The sequence below is a fragment of the Lissotriton helveticus genome, chromosome 5_1, assembly GCF_964261635.1.
Source record: "Lissotriton helveticus chromosome 5_1, aLisHel1.1, whole genome shotgun sequence".
Lineage (NCBI taxonomy): Eukaryota > Metazoa > Chordata > Amphibia > Caudata > Salamandridae > Lissotriton > Lissotriton helveticus.
The window spans coordinates 1,034,098,164-1,034,120,693 of NC_136065.1; the positions used below are offsets into that span (position 1 = coordinate 1,034,098,164).

The following is a 22,530-nucleotide window of genomic DNA, read 5'->3' on the forward strand; positions in this document are numbered from 1 at the left end:
CATCGAACCTGCAGTGAAGCACTTTAATGTTTACCAGCCAAACTGGACGAAAGATGCCTGTTTTCAGAGCAGGTCAGAGGTTTGTTTCAAAGTCAGTGTGTTAGTCCACCACTGACTGCATGATACTCTGTGAAAGCTATTTCAGATCCAAATCTAGTAATATATACGCCTGAGAATGAATGCAGCACCAGCAGCACAAATCAATATAAACGGATGACCACACACAGTCAATCCCAGTAGGTTACAGCTTTGGGAATAATTCAGCCAGATGCCCTTTCAAAGATGATAATAGAAATACCTACGAGTTTGATAATAATATATAATATATGTTACTTACATTTTCGAAAAATATATGTTAGGGAGCAGAGAGACACATGAGCCAACAAGACTGATACTGGCGAAAGAGATCACCTAATTAATGCAATAGAAAGCAGCACTTGGGAGGGTGTAGAAAACTACTTTGTTTTGTTAGTATTTTTGTGTTTGTTGCTTCTCTTTCCGTATCTTAGTTCTCTAGTACTCGTCCCCCTTTACAAAACATGTATTCATCACATTACATTTGATGGGCCAAGTCAAGGACATTTTGACAACAATTTAAATGGTATTCGTTGTGGTAAACGTAAAGGGATTTTCGGTGTGGTAAAGAACAATGTAGTCTTCCCCTATTTGCGGATTCATGTTCTTGTGTTGTTCTGAATATATTTAAAGTGCAAATCACAAACTTTTCTTGGTGGTTACTCACTTTGTGATTGTTTTAATTAACCACCCATAGCAATATAGCACATTGATTTACGCACACTAACTCCAGTATATAACTAGATGATGAACAGCACTGGAATTGTGTCATGACTCATGAGTAATTTATTTACCAACTGTATATTGCAGCGATTTGTTAGTATAGAAAGTGTTAGTATAGACACTGAGGATCCTGAGAAAATGTCACAAAAAGCCTCACCTTATGCAGTACAGGAATATAGTTGATTAGACAACAGTTTGTGCTCAATGCTTTCAAGTTAATAAATTACAGTGGACGAGCGCCTAGAGAGAACAGCTGTGATCTTTGATACATACTGATAGTAGCTAGAAATTAATAAAACAAACAAATCAAGAAGTCCTTGGTACATCAAACAAACCAGTATTGACAGTTCCTCCAGAGAATGATCTTGCAAGGAGGTGGTACCAGGGAAGTGATGCAAGTAAACCAATCAGCTTTGAGGTCAATTTAGTAGGGAAAGATAAGACAAAGGGATGATAAAAATACATTGCAACAAGAGAAAGATCATGCGCCAAGTGAATTCAGGAGGGTCCATACCCTTCTTCACCTTGCAAATAAAAGCAAATGCAAGTTGGCTCCAGATTACAAGGTGGGAACTTTTAAAAATGATGAACAATACTGTAGACGGCTTTAATTAAATTAAAGAAGAACTAAGAGCTATGAGTATGATAGTAACACAAACCAGATATGTGATGGATTTACTCACAGCTATCGAGGGTGGAAATTGTGGAAAAATAGGAACCTCGTGCTGTACATTGCTACCAGGAAATGATGCTGAAAATGGCTCTCGAACTAAAGCCATACAGACTTTACTTAACTTATAACAGACTATGCAAGAAGAAGGAGGTGCCCCAGGTGAATGGTTCTCAAACATGTTTAGTTAGCTTCCGAATTGGGTATTCGGACTATTTAAATCCTTACTTCCAATAATAGTGGTGCTGCTTGTCACGTGTTGTATCTTCCAATTAATATTACATTGCTGTAAAAACGCAGTCACAAAATTGGGAAAGGAAATGTATGTTAACAGACATTTTGCATGCTTTAAGTCCAAGATGAACGAAGACAGGATAAACTCTGAGATAGTTGAAGAATCAACTAAAGGGGAGAAAGTTGGTATAGAAAGTGTTAGTATAGACGTTGATGACCCAGAGAATATGTCACTAAAGGCTCACCTGTAGCAGTACAGGAATATACGTAATTAGACAGCAGTAAGTACCCAATGCTTCAAGTTAATATAATAATTACTGTGGATGAGCACAGAGAAAGAACAGCTACAACCTTTGATACATACTGATAGTAGCTAGAAATCAATAAAATAAACAAATCAAGAAGTCCCTGGTACATCTAACAAACCAGTATTGACAGTTCCTCCAGAGAATGATTGTGCAAGGAGGTGGTACCAGGGGTGTGATGCAAGTAAACAAATCAGCTTTGAGGTCAATTTAGTAGGGAAAAATAAGACACAAGGATTATCAAAATACATTGCAATAAGAGCAAGATCACACGCTCGATTTATGCTGAGGTTGTGGAAATTGGCACCTAGTCAGATTGCATTCATCAAATAACACGCAGTCAGTTTAAGCGTTGTCCTTGAGCTGAGTTTTAGGACACGTAGAATACACAAACCAAATAACATGTAGGCAGATAGCACTTATCAAGAGGGTGAGAGTGATTGCACCCATGAATAAAGGAGGGTGAGAGGCTTGGCTTTAGTTGTGCAATGTTGCTCAACTATGGCCATTGTCTGTCACATGATTTGTATGTAGGATTCAGCACAAATACACTATATAAAAGGCTACCTCCTGTGGCCCATTTGAGAATTGGGTGGCAATCCTACCTGGGTTCATCACTCTCACACCAGCTGCAAAATAAAACCTTTATACTTTATCACTTGCTCTTGCTTGTTTTTCTACTTCATAGAAGTTCTAACCAACAGATTATTTGGATATCACTGGCAACAAATAGTTATGAAAAAGTTAGCTTCCGAATCACTGCTTTTGGGGTGTGACTATATTTTATATGTGTGTGTAAAACTAGTGCTAGTTTAAACTTTTCTGTATTATTACATCTCAAACGTATACACCCCTTTCAACCATAGGTGTGCAGGTTAAAAGCATTCTACATATGTGACTTTATTTTAACACAACTGAATGATACCCAATGTATTGTCCTCTGAAGGATGAAGGGCTGAGTAGGCAATAAACATCTGTGTTATTGAGGCTGTGCTCTAAAACCAGTAGCAGGCATTTAAACCAATACACTGTTACAGCTTATACTAACGTAAAGGCCGACCTTCCAATAGTATTTGATGTCTAAGTAGCATTCATTTAGGATACAGGCATACATGCTGCGCTGTGATATCGACAGTCACGCTGCAAAATAGACACACATTTCAGATGTAATATTCTTCTAGTTTTCTATCACTATATACATTGTATATGAAGCATATCTAGTGTTTCTATGATGCGAGCAAACATTCTACAGATGTAAAAGCAAGTTCTACATTTCCAGCACAATTATTTGCTCAGGCTTTCACCTGATTTGCACAATAAATATGTTGGTAGCTCCTACCTGGATTAAAGAGAACAATACACTGGAGGTATGCATATTATTTTGCAAAGATGTCCAAGTTCCAAGCCTTGCCCATGAAACTCTTCATCCTCTGAATGGTGCACCAAGAGGGGCAGGCCTCTGCATGTCATCCTCAGTATCCGTTTGGTTCAGGAGGATCTGTTTCAGCAAACTGGGTGCTGAAATGTATGTTGTGTCAAAATCCACCTTCTCCTGAGCCAGACCCAGGACAAACAGAGAGGCCCAGTACTCTTGCATCAACAGCCGCTAGTACCCAATTTGCAGCTGGTAAAAAGAGGGCAGGTTTTGAATGAAGGCTGCGGTCTTCTGGAGCACTTTTGAGGCCCTATTGCAGGTGAGCTCTGGAGCGTAAGGCCCACTTGGTGGTTCTCGTGGCAGGGACAGCCTTCCCTCGGAGATCTGTGTTGTTGCTGGTTGTAGCGAAGGGAAGAAGGTCACCACTTTCCTTCTGAACTTTGCTCCGCGCTGAGGATTCCCAGCAAGAGGCTGTCGGGAGGAGCGGCCTTGCACTGATATTTTCCAAAGTCTGCATGCCTCCCATTGAAAGCCATTTCACTTCTTTAGCTGCCTGCGCCTTCTGATCCCTCATTGTGGTTTGCTTGCTCCAGGTGTGCATGGAATTGTGAGCAGCTCGACCCTCCACCCACCCACAGCATCTGAAGAGCCAATCTAAACAGTTATCCCTTGCTGTTTATGCTAGTAAACAGCAAGAGAGCAGCACAAGGATAGGCTCGGTCAGGCACTGCCAGCCTCCTCAGGAGACTTGGGGCTGCAGCTGTAAACCCCCAGGCTCCTAAAGTTGCACAACCTGGTGAGAGTTTATGTGTGCATATTGAACAGGACAGAGCAAGGCACCATCCAACCCCACATGCGCACATCACCCTAAGGCCCAGCTGAACCATGTCAATCATGATTCAGGCTCCACACACGACCCTGCCCCTCACTCACTATCATACTTAAAGGCAAACTCTGCAATGCCGCCTCTGCAATGCCGCTAACCAACATGTTTATGGGGCCACCGGGGCAACAAAATAAACAGGGGGGCAACGCAATAAAGAAACTGCCCCTGCCCGCACAGGGAGATTAAGTGAATTTTGAACAGCAACGGGCACCGACAAGAGCAGGAAATTCAGTCACTGGCGGTAGGTGGGGGGATGGCATTGCACAGGAAGATTAAGTGAATTGCGTGCAGCGAAGGGTGCCAACACGAGCAGGAAATGCAGTGACGGGTTGGAGGTGATGGGGAGGAGCAGTGCGCACTGAGACAAAAGAAAAAGTAGTCCACCAAACCTATGTAAATGGACAGAAGTGAACTTATCCATGTAACTGGGTCAGTCTCCTGAGTGTGAATAAAACAGCCAGAAGGCGGGACAAATGTAAACTATTCACCAAAGAAACCACAGGAATTTTGAAAGGCAGACCAAGTTGATACTTGTGGAGAATTCACCTGGAATAGTCATCAGTGCATGGTGCTTGGGTGACTGTTCGTCAGAGAAAACGTGCCATGACTCAACAAGGATCAGAAGCAGGCAGAGTTTAGGATCAGGCAAAAAACAAGGACATCTAGGAAATGCAATAATAAAAAGAAACGAAAAAGGGAACTGGTACCTAGAGGTTATGGAAGAATGAGGGAGGGCCTTACAGGTTAGGAAGAAACAAAGGGACAATCACAATAATGAAAACATTGTATCAAGGGCAATTTAGGTAGCAGATACGCTAGGGCAAGTTGTCTCTCAACTACTGGATTGTACGGCTCCTGTTTATTCAGGTCGGTCACTGTATTTGCAATCCCTGCATATGTTTTGCTCCCCCTGTTCCTCTTTCATGTTTCTCCCTTCCTACTTATACTTCTTGTGAAATCAGCTCTTGTGTCTGGATTCAGAAATGTTGGAGACGGTCTGATCCAAAGTCATGCATTCTCCTTCAGCATCTCCTGATGTTCCCAAGTTCAGGGGTGGTCTTCAGCTATTTCCTGTTCTTACTACCATCATTTCTGACCAGAGCATCAACCTATTCACTGTATGGCTGGCGTGTGGGCTAATCTGCTTCTCCCCTTTCCATCGGAGTATGGCTGGCAAACTTCAGAAACCTGCTGAGATGCCATCCAGTGTGTTTTTTTTCTAATATCTCGCTTGCCAATTTTCCTCCACTCAACCTGCTTGTTTGAGTGGATTTGCATAGGTAGGGGCTGTGATGCCAAAATACCCACACAACACTACCTTGTCATAACAAAAGTCCTCTTCTGTGTTAGAAATGTTCAATTCATGCCTCTGTGTGGTTTGACGGCACACAGTAAAAAAGTTTCGTTGATTGGTTTGAAACACATTACAGAATATTATAAAGCATTTACAGAAGATGACAAAGCGTAGAAGAACCAGACCCTAAGCAAACTTGTGAGGTATAGATGGTACACTATGGATCAAGATCTTATTCAATGGCCCAGAATCCTTACGCTGAATCCACCTTTAAAGGACAAAAATCTAAGACCTTACAGCTAAGGGCGTATCTTCAAATTACAGGTATGGTAACAGGGTCAACCAATGACCCATGTATTAAGCTGACTGAATATGTTGAGCATCGCAAAATAAAAATATAAGCCCTTATAACCACAAGTACCTGGGAGTTACCACCACATCATAATAACAAATATTACAGAATAAGGTCAAATTAATAAATACTTCCAAAATATCACTTTGCAGTAACCCTGACTTAGCAGAGCAGCCCATGCTAAACATGCAACCCAGAAGGGAATAGAAACCTTGTTTAGCAAGCTGGGTCAATTTCATTTTGAGGATATTGTTTACAATTGTCCTGGAGTCCCTGATTCCCCCAGAACAATGTAGAAGGCAGCTACTGCAACACTTCAGGACTGAGGGTTGGTTAATGAATAGCGTTTAGTTCAAGAGTATTGTCAACCTTCAACAATCGTCTCATATCAACATTGAAGAAATTAACACTTGGATGTAGAGTGTTTTCTAGGGAACTCCAAAGGCACCAGGCTTGAAGAGAGGAAATGTGGAGCCAATCATCTCACAGTGTCAGTCCAGAAGGAAGGATAAATGTGCCAGAGAAAGTGTAAGCAATGGTACAGCCTGACAATGAGCTCAGTTGCTCAGTTATATACTATACTATCCCTATAGAAGGAAAAACACTGGGGGAACAGAAAGAAAGGCGCAAAGACTAATGGTCAGCATTTACCATGATTGTGTGCAGGTGCAGCCATAAAAACATGCATGCAGCTTGACATGTAATCTTATGCTCTGCTGAGAAATAGTTTTGGGGGTTTTGAAATTCTCACTATAATAAGGAAGTGACCTGAAAACCAATACCTCCAAAGAGGGTTTCCATAGTATTCCTAAATTCAAGGTCTGTAATTGGAATTGGTAGAGTGAAAGATCTTAAAATAAGACAATCAGTGGAGGTTTGTGTGTAGGTGTAGAAACCAAGTTGAATACCATGCTTCTAACCCAAGACTAGAAACATTGATAAGACAACACTTCAAATGAACACATGAAAGAGGCAATCTTCAATGAGAGAGTCAATAACTGAAAGATATCACCATATCATGACAGTGGTATACTTAATATTTGATGTATGTTATAAAGTGATTTATCAATTGGGGTGGATGGTAGTCCTTCATAAGCAACAAAGTCACAAACATGATAGGTCCTGGCAAAGGTTTAGCCTAATCCCTGGCAGCTAAGGCACAACGCAGATAGGTTTAACTTAGAGAAAATGTGTAAAGCATTTAGAAGTACCAAAACACATAAAACGTCAAGACACCTGTATAAAAAAAAAATACCACTCAATTTATAAACAGAAAAATTTGATAACATGCCATCAAAATGACGCAAATTCAATAAGGGTAACTGGGGATATGAAAGAAAAAAGGACAAGAAAAAGTAACCCCCCAGTAGAAACTACTGATCGCATGTTACCCGGACCTAGTTGCAATTTCAGGCTGACTGCGATGAAGTGCTGCTCAGATATGACAAGCAGGTTCATCCCAGTTCAAGTGTTAACATCTGGCCTAATCTCTGAAATGCAAGTAAGAATGATCATGCGGGGCAATGCTTTAAAGTAACAAGGGTCCCTATAATACACATTTGTACATGTTACTGGGAGAAACAATTATGCTCAAATGCAATGTTCATGAGAGCTATTAAAATTACATTCATTTAACAAAATAAATCAGAAATTGGTGGGTGAAGACACAAAAGACAGAGGACACAAATTTAAATAAACAAATGACCATAGGCAATAATGTGTGACATCCATCAAAAAAATCTGGTATTCACAGATATAACCACAACAGCAATTCTGCCCTTATGTTCATTACTTTATTCATTTTATAGGGTCAGTGTGTGAGAGTCGACATTTTGATCTTATAACCATAACAGGATCATCATCAGGACATTACAATTGATGACTGAGAAATTTTACTCAATGGTAAGAATGGAATGGGGAAAAATGGGAAAACGATGGAGAGTTATGTTATGTTATGTTATGTTATCAGATTTGTAAAGCACATGGCTGCCCAAGCAATGGGGCATCCAAGTGCTGGATCCGCAGAGATGGAGACTGAAAGACGAGACAAGATACATGGATTTAGTTGCCACTTGGAAGAATTCTTTTTGTATTTAAAGTCATATGCACTCCCAGGAGTAAAATGGGTTAAGTGCCTAGGGCCAAACACCCAAGTGGGGCCCAGTCAAGTCACTGACAGGAATATAGACGTGGGCGCTCACATGGGAGAACCTATATCAGGGACTAGTCAGAGATTGCCAAAATGGGGCCACATCGCAACACCTGGAATGGGGAAACATAACATAAATCATGCAAGCCACTGAAGGTATAATTAAAACAAAACAAATAAGGCCAATCAACCTCATGGCAATTTACCTAAAATATAAAAAGCGTTATCGCGGAAAGGGCCCTGATGCGAATGTACTGGTGTCAGTAGCAGGGAGCAAAAGTGGCTGGATTGAGGGAAGGAATCACCTCCTAATATTCAGACTATCTGAAAAATGGAGGTGCAAGTTTCAATATCTATATTAGTGCACTAATCAGGAATAAAAACCAATAATTATGATAATTGTGCCAGAGATTGTACCTGGAAATGAGATGCAAGTATATAGCATATAAGGGCGATTGTGGTTCACCAGAAGTGCAGGAGAGGACGCTGTTCTGATATGATCCTTGGCTGCAACCCAAATATACAAAGGGAGAGTCAATATGCGAAAGCAAGTGTTTCATAGAATGTAAAGCAGATGGGATACATCTATGTCTTTAGCCAGGTACAAGGGATATGTTACCCTGGGAGTACGCTGGGGGCCAGAAGGTCTCAGGGTGACAGGCCACTTTTTAAGCATTACCTTACACCTTGTAAAAGCCAGTGTTTGATAGTGCTCGGCTATGGGAAGAAATTAAAGGAAGCTGTGAACAAATTGGGGTATCAATCAGGGAAACTAATTGAGGCCTCAAAGTTTATGGGGCCTCATCCACACCCATACCATCAATCAGGAATATGTGATCTGTGTCCTCAGAAGCCGGCGTGGGCCGGGAGGTTTCACCGCGAGAGGCCTCATTGCAGGGACAGCGCATAAACAGTGAAAACTGGCTTGTAAATACACTCAGCACTAGGGCAACAAGATTAAGGAAGGACTTTGTGCCAGGAGCGCATGGATGGCCAGAATGCGGTCTGATAATGCTAAGGGGTAGCCCTCTTAAGAGAGGAAAAAAACAAAATATGTTCTGCAAAAGCCTGCATTATAGAATATTTACAATTGGTGATCTTTTAGGAACTGTGGAGCTGTACAATAAATAAAGACAGTACATTACTAGAATATTAAAAAAAACAATAAATAATGGGCACTGCCGAGTGGCAAAATTAATAATGATTATGTAAATAAACTTATATTGGTAGTACATTTCAGATATATAAAGGAGCACAGTACTCTCAGGAGGATAGTTAATCCTTCCAGTCAAGTAAACATTGGGTGGAGGATTTCCATGCATAGGAAAACTATAGGGGACGCAAGGTGCAGATAACCCTAAAGCAATGTATAAAGTCCTGCACCAGGTATTCCAGGACTGAGTGTGTTATTGAAGTTAGTCTATTAGTAGTCACATGGATTTACATTGAATGCTAGATGTAGAATTGATGTTGGCCACAGTAGAGACCGCCAATGTTCCATTCTGTTCAGTTCGATGTATAGGCTGTCAATACGTAGAATCCATTTAAGTTCCTCTGTGTTTAATATGGATGAAATGTTTCCGCCTCTGTCTGGTTGCTGCACCACAGCGATGACTTGACATTGTAGATCATTCTCATTGTCATTCAATTTCACAAATGGATCCACCAATGGGGCACTTGTGACCTTACATCTAAGACTATTTCTGTGCTGACATATTCTCACTCAATTGTTTTGTGTTGTCTGCTCTATGTATAACAAATTGTATGGGCAGGTAATGGCATAGATCACAATGACTGAGTTACAATTTTAAAAATGCAGCAAGGTGATTTTCCCATTTTTATGAATAAATTATTTTGTTTCAATAGTGAAAGCACATTGTCTACAATTCCCGCCTGTCAAATGGGCAAGACCACAAACGTAATTGAGCGCCAGTCCTAGTAGACAGCTACCTGGCTTGTACTAGTTGTTTTTGCGAAATGCAAAATGGGACACTCAAGTGTGAGATCGCCTCCGTTCAGTATATTGCAGTGTCGCAAAACACTTTTTTTCACTAAGTTGGATGCAGGAGAAAATGAAGTAACACATACTTGCCTGTCTGTGTCTTTCTTTTCTCTAGGGATGAGTAAAACCTCCCTAAGGCAGTAGCAAGTCCTCTTCATGTATATTTGTACCAGTTTGTGCGGGTAGCCTCTTGGTAGGAGTGTTTGAGCCAATGTTTCAGTCTCCCTGAAGAAGTCTTGTTTAAAAGAACGATTTATCATTAGGCACAAAAGTTGTGAGTGAAGGAATGAGTCATGCAATGCACTGGGATAGTGGCTGGAATAGTCCAATACAGTGTTTCTCTATGTGGGTTTGTGGTAAAGGAATGCACATAATTCCCCATCTTCTGTTTTGATCATCAAGTCCAGGAAGGAATTTTCGGTTTTACTGTGTTCAAGTGTGAATTTGTGACCCTTGCAGTTGACATTAAGCCAGTTGAGAAATTGCTTAAGGGTATCTCCAAACCCTGTAAAATAAAGAAAATATCATCAAGATAACGCTTCCATGATATTATATGGCTTCGAAATGGGTTAAAGTTGGAGAGGATGATCTCTGTTACTAGGGGGGCAAGGCAGCAGATTGTATCTGGCAAAGTCCCTTCAAAGTCAGGTTTTGTGTTGCCTGAGGTCCTGCTGAATCCTTTGGTTGGAAAAGGTCAAATTCCGAGAAGTCAAATTTCACACCCTGAGAAGCTCTATCATTGGCCGGACAGTTTTGGTACCTTCACCTGTTAAAGATTTCTATCTTCAGGATTAGCCTCTTTTTTGAGATCGAAATCCATCAGGGTGGTGAGGCAGCAGGCTGCATCTGGGAAGGTTACACCAAAGTCGGATAGGCCTATCCACTAAACCAGATTTTCAGGCAGCAAAAAGCTCAGAGCAGGACCTACCTGATTGTCCTGCCCAGCCCGCTCGTATTTTGGGTGGATTGACTTGGATGATTTGGACGTGCAGACCTCTGGAGAACTATAACCAAAGTATTCCGGGATTTCAGAATAAGTCCTTCTGGACATAACTTAGACTTTGAGAAACTCAGAGACAGCACTTTGGGGTGAGGACTCATCCGAGAAGAGGTCACCAACAAGATCCAGTCTTCTTTTAGTTGCAACTGGTCACTCCAGGAAAAGGCCTTTTGCAGCTTTTGATGTCCCTGTAGCCACACAGGGGGCCAGCCAGCTAAACTCTTGGAGTCAACTTCTTTATCCTGGGTACAAGTGGGAGCAGGTGTTGTCCTTCAGGTCTCCTATCAGTTATCAGATAGCAGTTTCAGCCCTCTTCTGTTTTTCAGCAGATCCAGAAAATGTTCTACAAATCTGGTACCTAATCCACAGCTCTGCAGGTTTACTAGCGAGTGTGGGTGTGACATTCCATGATGCATGAGAAAAAAGCTCCCTGGAGCAAACCTTCACACCTTTGCAGCACACCCTGTTTGTCTTACTGCAAACTATCCCACATTGCAACATTGTAAGGAAAACCCAAGATGGCACAGGTCCTCTGCCCCTGAAGGGGGCCTGTAGGTCAGCCAAGAGAGTGTTTAGAAAAATGAGCAGCCCTCCTCCTCAGCTACACCAAACTGATTCTGGGACCAGCTCCCTGTCACTGGGTTGGTGCTCAATTGTCTACGGAGGGCCTAAAGATCAAAGTGTTCACTTCTCGAGGCTCTCCCTTAAACTTGATTCTGAATGGATGGGTTTTACCCTTGTCAGTTTGAAGTAAATTTAAATCCTAAACACTCCAAGCTGCTGTTACTGGTGTCACATTCCTCAAACCCAGCCCATCATGTCACCAGACCTAAGCCATTGCCCTGCTCTGGGAGCAGTTTTCTCACCTTATTAAGGTCAAGCACTGGTAGGGACAGCATCTGGCAGGTTAATGCAAATTAGCCTCTGAAAGCTTCAGGCAGGGAACATGTAACTTCCAAAAAGTTGCTTTTGCTTTTATCACAAATGTACCTTAACCTTTTAACTGAACTTTTAATAATTATTAATATAATTGAACCTTTTCTGTAGCTTGTCTCAAACCTGAGATTCAAAATTAATATATTAATCTGCACTTTAGTTTCCTTTGTATGGCAACCAGCATCTTCCACAGTGAGAAAAAACGTTTGGGGGCTTGGTACTGTAGGGAAGTAGTAACATTGCGTTTCTACAAGCCCCACTTTTAAAAACTAGGCACCCTACCGTGTGGGCTGCAGTGCCTACTTAGGGATGATGAAGCAAGATTTTTGCGAAATAATCTTGCTTGATCAAATCTGGTCATAACTCTGTTATTAACAAAACATTGACTAATGGTGTGAAAAATTATTAACATAGGTATTTAAAAAGAAAATTTCTAACGTGAATATGTGTACAAAAGACACCACGAGTTTAGTAAATTAGAAGTTGCAACGTTTAACATGCTGAAAGCGTGGAAAATATATGAAGTGTTTTTACTAAATATTACGAGAGAGAGAGACTTAAAAAATATGCATTTAAAAGCTTACACATACACAAGTATAAAATAATAATAATAGAAATGTTTATCCTATCTTCATAACAGGAGAAAAGCAAATGTTATTAATAGCTTGATAATTGGAAATTTCAGATTATACTTATGGATTTAATTAGAATAATTAATCTTTAATTTCTGTTTCTTCATGTATTTTCTTCTTTTCTCAAAACAGTAATGCGTGCGTTTTATTCCTCAAAAAATTTATATCGATTTATATTTTTTTCTATGAAGGCCAGAGTAATTTTCCTTTCCCTAACGTAGGCCACAGAATAATGTATTTTGTCCTTCATTATTTCTAAAAAGCTGATTTATTTGTTTAGCTGTGCTTAGCATATCAGAAGGATTTCCTTACTACAATTGTGTTAACTATATTGCAAGCTGATGTGGAAGCGAGCATGAGGACATGAAGTTATCATCATTTATTTTCCTGCTTCCGAAGAGCGAGGATGACATTCATTTTGAAACAAAGAACTTTAACAAAGAAATCTGGACGAACTGATTGAGACGATGATCACCTCATACGTTTGGCCAATGAAATTGTGTGGAACTGTGGAATTGCAACTTTAGGGGGGCTGGACTTTTTAAACATTTGGGGTATAATTATTACTGTGAGAAAAGAATTTGGCTGTACCTTTTCCCATGAGAAAAAAGCCTTTGCTGCTGTACTCGCTATGGTACTCTGGCTGGCTATTATCCTTGAAATTCCTGAGTGAGACTATCCTGATTATCTTGCACTTTATTGGCTGGTGGTTTTGCTCAAGCTATACCTTTTCGGCCGAAGGGATAGCTGTTTCTGACCCTTACACTCTGTGCATTAGTATTCTCTGACCTAGGTTCGTATAAATTTCTGATTTGCATACTGATATTGCAATGATTTTTTTCTTTTGTCTCTCACACTTGTGATTGAATTTTGATGTATTTGTCAGGTATTGTGTTTTCCTTATTTGTTTTCTATGTACTTGGTATTGAGAATTCATATTTTGAAATAGTTGGATAAAATGAACTTGATATGTATTCAGAGTTTTGTCATTATGAATTAATATCTAGACATATGTATATTGTGATTACTGTTGTTGGACAGGCTTTTCTTTCATTTTAGGTCCTCATGAGGGAAATAGCAGCATCTTTTATTATCGGATCCCTACTAGCTCTACTAAAGATCTATCGGAGGACCTGATTTATGTAGTGGATATTGAGTTCATATGGGCCCAAACCATATTGGTTATAGAAAGGTTCCTGATTATTAAGAATTACGGATAAAGTTAATGACTATAAAAATGTACTCTGTTTCCGCTGGATCAGGGGTGACCTCTAAATATTTAAAAGGAAGATTTTTCCCCTTGTCAAAGCTGGTATTTTATCAGGTTGGGTTGTGGGATTAACCTTCCGTAGTCAGGCTACATTGGTAGGCATGAAGCCATGATTTCCCTGTCACACCAAGTGGATGGCACAATACATGCTGCAGTCAAGTCAACACGTAACATTTAATTTACCATGCATGGGTGTATTTTCTATACCATATGCTATGGCCATACTGGGAAGTTAAATATGCCAGTTTGGAGTTAACCAGTTGTACCAGGTTTTAGGGGCCAGAGCACATACTCTGGGGCTCGTACAACAGTTCCCCAGTGTGCCGTGTATACTAACTAGCAAAACATTTCAGAAAAAGGGGAGTGACATGCAGAAAGAGCATTTTTCCATGGACCTAAAGGACTTATCTGCTGTTGGTGCTTCCAGAATCTGAAGCTAAAAAATTCCCATTTGTCCAGGCTAGGAACTAGTCTGGAAGACTCTTTTGACACTCTGCTATCATAACAATCTACTGGCCTTGCCTACATGAAAATACCCCGCTAGCCTGAGAAGTCTGGAGATCTGGGCACATGCCTTGAAGACTTCTCTACCCCTCACCAAAATTGCAGTAGGATTTCCTGAGAAACCTATTGCTAAAGATGTAGGGGAACTGAATAGAGACTGTAGCTAGCAAGCACACGCTCCCACTGCACCAGCGTTTTAATATTTTCTGTTTCCTTCATTGGTTTTGCTGTGATGGTGAACACTGAACACATTGTTGGCTTGTCAGCTAATCACGTTGTAAAAGAACTGTGTGTCCTGAGGGATTCCCATTTAGCTGTGCTTTACCGTACATTTTCTTTGGTCAGACAATTGTCTTCTCAGATCATCATCACAAAGGGTCCCACCCAGGTGAGGAGTTGATGAACCAGAACCTTTGTTGTTTTTTGGGCATTAGCTATATCCATTTTAGGTAACTGAAACCCCTATCACACATCACACGAGGCATGATTACACTATTGGAGCCAGCAAACACTACTCAGACCAAGTACAGTGTCACTTAATTGTACTTAATTTTACTTTCTTTTTGCTTGTTTTAGGTGTTACATAACACGAACTGAACACGTTACTGACGGGATAACAATGTAACAATTCATCCTATTGAAGTGTCCTGATTGTGGTCATGTAGTGATTGCACCCATTGTATATTTTGTCAACATTGCTTATATTTTTAAGGGTTCTGTGTACGCATTGTATGCTTTTCTGCAAACAATTGTGCTGACAGGCTACTATATTGATTGCATGTGAATTCCTATTGTATAACTTACTTTAACACACATACATTTACAGTACGAATGGCAGGTTAAAGTAATGAGTTATGCTGAGTAATCACAACTTGGACTGGACATTACAATTGTAACCCCATTTGTGATAACTCTTTATATTGTACCTAGACCTGTCCTACAACATGTCTCTTGAGCTGACTCCTTATCCACGTCTAGCTGAAGGATAAACAGTCTTATTGAGGCTAGCTTTTAATGACAGATCTGGCATCCTGGTTAGTGGAGACTCTCCCTGAGTGGCTGTTATTTGCCACTGCAACAGCAGGCCCTGGGGAAACAAAACTGACATAAACCATCCACTAACTTGTCAATTTCCTTCTCCTCTTGCTTGTACTCTTCAGGCACTGCAATGCAGGAAAATATGAATATAGGACATCTTTATTCTTCACACAGGAAAAATACTCTGATAAACCCATAAAGTATCCTTCACTGTACCTGTTACAGTGCAACTCCTGACTCTGCCGAATTTGTTGTCAGCTGTGCTCCTAGTGTCACCCCATATTCTGCTCTGATGCATCAATTTCAAACAGATGACCTCAGTTGTGCAGTGTTGTAATGGATGCCAAAGGCAAGTCATACCGCCTGCTATCTTCAGCTCTTCTCCTTCTCACATCAGAACTGTTAAAACAGCACTGTGCATTGTCCAGGATGTGTCGACCACTGGTTCCTCTGGGTTTTGCTTTGGACCCCTATCTCCTGTGGGTGCTCTTTGCATGTCACATTTGACTTGATGGTTATAACAGTGAGGTTTTCTTTCTCCTACTATCACGATTGCTGCATTTATTGCGGAAGGCAGTTGTCTTTGCTTTTGAACAGTCTGTCTACCATACTAACCATTTTGCAGGAAACCCAGGAAGGTTTTGCAACAATCCGAAGCTTATTTATGATTATTTATAACAGCAAATAACATAGCAAGTAGTAAAATACTTTGCTCTTTATGGTCCTTAGATTCAAACATAAGGCAAGTCACTCAGGGCCAGATGTACGACCAAGGTATTGGTATGTACTAGAGTGTCTGCAACACTGATTGCGATTCCCAATGGGGTCGCAAAATGCGAGCCTCATGAATATTAATGAGGCACTCGTACTTTGTAACCCCATTGGGAATGACTGGCCCTCCCAGGGATGGTGGCCTGCTGGGCTCAGTGGACCTCCATGCCTGGGGCTGCTTTTCATCAGTTTTTTAAATGCAGCCCGCATTCCTTAAAGGAATACAGGATGCATTTTTTAAAAAACAAAAAACGTTTATGTTGCATTTTTGAAGGGCAGGTATTGGTCCCTGGGACCACTGCCTGCCCCCAAAAATATTTTCCCCTGCATTTGCAATGGGAAAGGGGTCCCCATTTGCAACTGCATTACCACCCTCTTGAAGAGGGGGGTCAATTGCGAGTGTTTTGCAACCACAATTACGGTCGCAAAACATTCTTCCATGGCTTGTGAGTCGCTATTAGGAAAAGGAACGCCCCTTCCTAATAGCGAGTCGCAAAATAGGCTTTGTACATGGCCCTGTAGTTTTTTGCATGCGCAAATGAGTCACAAACGTATTTGTGCATGCAAAAACGGGTCATACATCTGGCCCTCAGAGTTCTGCTTTGCATGGAACCCACAACTTACTAAGAACTCGCCTCTTAGAAACACCCAGAGTAACCAAGAGCAATGCTTAGGTTTGTTGCCTGTTTCTATATTTTGTTAGTCAAATAAGCAGTTTAGTTCAGTAAGCAGAACTCGGTGGTGAATTGCTCCCGACAAAGAGATCAACATTCACAGGACAAAGTTCTACAGAGTAGAGCCTTCATTAGGCAGAGCCTGTGGTCCCTCAGCCAAAGACACCTGATTATGTCAATCCAAGTCTTTAGACTAATGGATGGACCCTTCCAGGAACAGAACAGTTGAAGCAATCATGTCCCTTACCAGTTCATCAAGTCCTCCCCCAGTGCTTTATTTGAGCTGGTGGTTGCCAGTAAGGTCCACCAACATTAATTTCCAGGAACAGGTACTTATTTTTAGGTTTCGCCTGATCCAGCGCATGCGCTGTCTGGCAAGACATTTAGTGGCTGCTTTAAAAGTGCTACCTTGCCGGCCACCAGCTTGCTATTACGAGCACAAGCACGGGCGACGTGCACAGCTGTCATCTGGCTTTCAGCGCACACGTGAATCCACTCCCCCTCCCCATCCCCCTCCCCTTCTTCCCGCCCCCCTTAGTTCATGTTCACTTGATCTCGATCAGTTTCACTTTCACGCGTGGCTGCCACTTTTGCTTGTTTTCTGTTTCCTTTGGCTGGTGCTCCCTTTTCGCTGCTCTCTTTTGCCCAATTTCTCCCTCCCTCTTATTGTTTCCCCCTCTCTCGTTCTTTCAACCTATACCTTTATCTCCCTGCTCACCTCTATGTTATTTCCTATTGTCTGCCTCTCCATGACCTTCTCTCTCTCGCACTGTGTGCATCTTGAGCACCCCCTCTCTCTCTTATAATTTTACATTGCCCCTTCTTGCTAGCTGTCTGTCTCTTTCTTGCACTCCCCAACTTTTTTCATTCCCTGTTCTGTGCTCTCTCTTTTTCACCCCATTCACCCACTCCCTCTTGCAATCTATCTCTGCCTACATGTTTCTCTTTTTTGCATTTCATTCCCCACATCTCCTTCCAACTCTACCCCACACTTACTGTCGATCTTTCTCCACTGGCCTCATTGTACCAACGAACGCATTTCCCAATAGAGACAGAATGAGTAAAACTCCTTGAAAAATCAAGCCCTTAGTATTTTACTCTTCATGCCCAGCCCCTGTTGCAATGTTGCCTCGCTCTGTTCTTCTTTATCTTGGAAGTGATCTCCCAGCTCTTCTTTCCTTCTTTGTGCCTCTCAGTTTTCTCCCTTCCTCCTCTCTCTCTCTGTGTTGCCCTTTGCCTCTCTCTCCCGCTCCACATCTCTTTCACCACCCCGCGCTCGTCTTTGCCTCTGTCCCCATCAGCCCCCCCCCCTTCCTTCACTCGCTCTCTTCCCAAGCAGCTGGTTGTAAATCCGAGCCCTCTCTGGGACTGTGCTAGCCACTCCCGCGCCTGTTCACTCGATTGCTCGTTGTTTACTCCGTGATTATTGGCGATGGAATTAACATTCATTACCTTTTATTTCCCTCTCCTAATAAGCTGGAGTTTACAGTGTTACTGTTCCGTTCAGTTATCCTGAAAGGCATCAGGACTGCACGGATGCAGTGTTAGGATGGGTTGACGACCCCTCCCCCATACTAGCCAATGCCACAGCACGCTCCCTCCCACCCCAGCTCAAGGGCCACTCGATGTCAATCCATCCATTGGTGCTATCACCTGATGCAATGGCTTCTTTCTTCCTAGAGGGCAGCATGACCGGAGGTCTTTCAGGCAGTAGGCTCAAACTCAGTGGCCTAACGCAAAATGATGCCTCTCCACCCTACAGTATTGGGTGAGGGCCTCCGGAGCCTCTGTATCTTAAAGATTTATTAGACCGTCCTTGGCTGAATAGGGATCCCCTGAATGGAGAGAGCCCCCCTGTACATCAGGGGCTGAAGGCTTGGGCTCCTGCTTACACTGAATTTCACGTCACCATGAATCAGATGGCCGGTCAGGTTGAAGTTGGTACAGTACCAGGTGAGTTCCATCAAGAGCAATCACAAACCTCTCAAGTCTGTGGATTCATGGTTCTGCATGTGGGGTGGACCAAGCAAGGCTTTTTTTTCTCGGAGTCCGTGCTGGCTCTAAGCCCAGAAGGCAAATTCCTCCTTTTTTGTTTCAGAACCAAAGTCTTATGTATATCCCAGTGCACTTACATCAACTGGATAAATTCCTCTCCTGGGAGAGTTAATTTCATTTAATGTCTTGAGGAAATTGCTAAAATAGACGTCTGATACACTAGCAGTTTTCACTGGGTGGCTAACAGAATATGCAACGTGGAACGTAGTGAGGAAAAGATATGCAAGGCTTTTATGCTTGAGCACTGATGATGTGATTGAGGATTTCAAGATAAACAAGCATTGGCATAGCCAATAGGTCTCGCTTTTGGGACCTTATAAGTATTTAGTTATGCATCACAATATCCTTGGTGTAACAACATCAACTGTTGCATGGCTAAACACTCATACGGTCCCAAAAGCGAGACCTATTGGCTATGTCAATGCTTGTTTAACTCTGCATTTACTGAGTACAAGAGAGGGACAGCAAACAAAAGCGTAAGAAGGAAAACCCGTTCAGAAAAGGAGAAAGCAGGAACCAGCAAGGGTGAGATAAAGGGGGAGGGAGTGTCTGGTAGTGGATTAAAGAGACCTGAGGTGAATTTCAGACTATGCCGCCATGGTATTGAGCTAGTTGACAAATAGTGCCGTCGCGGGATTCTGAGCAGAGCTTTGGTCACCGGCTCTTATTGTTTTACAACCTAAGCACTGCCTCCCCACCCCGCACTGAGCCTTCACAAAGAAATGTACGGGAGTCGGGATCAATGCATGCTGATTGTGTGCAGTACCTTCTCTTGAATACCTGCTATCACATATGTGTTTGTACTAAAAGTATGATATTTGTTGTGCGGCAGAACATTTTGTGGAAGTGTGTGCTTTAATAAGAGGTGCTCTCACAGAAAAGGTTCTATTGTGTTTTTCTTTTTCTAAAAAATATGGGGACCTTGGTAAGCACAATAAACATGCCATCCTCTGCTCTGGGCCTCTCGAGCAACGCTAACCAATGGTTTACCTGATTCTTGAAGTTGAATTAATGCTGTCTTCGAGAAGTGAAGATAAGATAAATCTGTTGCAACGTGTCAATAATTTTCTTGCAAAGTATGTGTAATTGCACAACAATAAGAGCATTATGTGAAATTTCGAGGGGTGTTGTCTTGAATAAAAGTTGGCATGTGAGAGCATATAATCTGTACAAAAGTCACTCGAGATACAGGCAGGATACAGGTTTGAGTGGAAAGTCTCCAACGAGATTTTTTTCTACTGGAACCAGACTCCAATAAGCACAAAGTATGCGAAATTTGACATTATGCAAAATGGCAAGTTTTTGTACAATTATCAGAACGTGGAATTCAACAAATGACGTGCGTCTGCGTAATGAAAATACTGCCCTGACCTACTCGAGACTTGGTGTAGGGATTGCCGGCATAAAAACTGTCCTAATGGCTGCTCCGTTGTGCTTTTTTACTGTGCGTGCAGCTTGCACTGTCTTCCTCTTCGGATATTTGCTTTCTACCATGGTCGATCCTCCTGTCAGTGTTGTTCTGCAGACGACAGGGCAAAAGCCTGCTTGGCCTACGGTGCCCATGGAAAAACAGCAGCAAATGAATTAACTCTGACTTGAAGACATATACATCATTATTATTGACTGGGACTAACTTTTAAATCATGTTTTCTGACATTGACTGTCAACAAACTATTGCAAGGAATGTGAATTTTGATTCAATAGAAAAGAAAGGAAAATTATTAGGGGACTGTGCATTTGAGTTAATTTGAAAAATGCTGATAGTCTATTGATTGACTCCCTTTGCAGGCATAAACAATAATACAAAAACAGACATTATAATTGATTAGCTGTGGCAAAATCATAGGTTTTTCGTTTACAGTTTAGAGTTAATTATTTTTGTGCATTTCTATATATCGTGGAGGGGGGAGTGTGAAACGTTATGATGTGACACAGCGGTGATGTAAGTAAAATGTTCTTTCAGTGAAAATGGTTCAATTGATTGTGTGATTTTTTTTATAGTACCAATAAGTGGCTTTCAAGTCTCTTTTGATCATATGTTGTGGCAGTGGAGATTCTGGCCACTGAAATTCTTGGGTCAGTAAGTAGAGAAAGCCTCAAAGGTTTAAATTATCAGTAGGCTTTTCATGGTCTTTTTATTTGAGAGTGGTTGTGAAAGGATTTTGAGATGGACAGTGGGCCCCACCATAGGTCTGAGCCTGTAATAGAAGACGCCTTACACCTTTATTCTTGGTGTGAACTGGGAGCATAATGCAGGTAGCACTCTTCAAAATGAAGTCACTGTGACATTGATAATGTTCAAATGTACTTCTCAAGCAGAGAGTGTTGCCTTCCACTGGAACGCATGCATGGTATGTGCGCGTATTCTGTCTCTGGAAGGTGCACTTTAAATATGGTGCAAATTAGGTTATCTTTTTAGGCTTGCTCAGGTAGAGAAAATAATTCCATGGCCTAAATCAGCTCTCGAGATTGCAGAGATCTTGATGGGGTGTTTTGTCAAGAGTAACTTAATCAGTGTTCCAAGCTAATACAATTTGTGAAAAAATAGTCTGGTCCACAGCACACACCTTGGGCTTTTGAGTGGATTCAGGGTCTCCCCCGGAACTCTTGCCAGTTTGGATAAATGTTGATATGTAACTATGGAAATATTACATTAAGGTGTCGCTCTGCTGCAGGCACAGCCAATGGAATTGATAACCTCGGTAGAAAGAGGAGAACGTGCACTAATCAACAAATTAGTCATCTAGCATTATTGCATGATGTGATATGTAAACAGAAGACAACTGAGTTGTGTGTCGCCACATACGTGTAGTGGAGCAGCCCACTGAGTCAGTATATGTTGAAGAGAAACATTGAAATCCGTAGTGCTAAAATAATGAACTTTACTATTTGAATAGCAAGTCACAGTAGAACCCATCTACAATTTTCAAATTCTCTGCCATGCAGTTTAAGCCAGTGCTGGATTCTCAGCTAACATTAATATTGTATTCTGGGATGTATATTAGATTATGAGAGTGTAGGGGCTCAAAAATCCCAAATAGCATAGTACATTAGATTTCAAAGCCTGTTGAGGATGCAAGTGTAACCTATGAAATGTAGTACATTGGCAGCTGTGCTCCAGTCTGAAGCCAATCTAGATGGTGTTGAACATCTGAATGAAGTAAAACAAAGGTTACATTATGTGTTTTCTAGTACCTGGAGGACAGCATCCGTGCACATTTCAAACTTACATTGAGCCGGTGACCCTGCAACGCCAACATACACCCCGCCAGTGGGATGGTTACGTTACACTAGCTTCTTCCAATTATCTTTCACAACTTTTACAAAGTAATGGCATTTAAAGGCAGCTTTAAAATAGGCTTGTTTCCCTGCGCTTAAAGGTGGGGGGTGTTATCTGTGTTTCCCTGGAGATATTTTTATTTTTAATCCTTTAGATCAATTCTACTGAAATGTTGACAGAGAAGAGTTGCAATTGTGATATTTCTGTCTCTTGGCACTCTAGATCTTGTTGAGTTCCTTTAAAGGGCAGTTTGCTTCAACTATATGTCTGGAATATTGTCTTTTTGTGATTCTGATGGCTCTTCT

The 22,530-nt window shown here is 41.5% G+C and overlaps 1 pseudogene; it reads right to left on the minus strand.

Moving 5' to 3' along the window:
• Positions 1–3,299: 3,299 nt before the first annotated feature.
• LOC144752587 (nuclear receptor subfamily 0 group B member 2-like) lies at positions 3,300–3,918 on the minus strand (annotated as a pseudogene).
• Between the last annotated feature and the right edge of the window lie 18,612 nt (positions 3,919–22,530).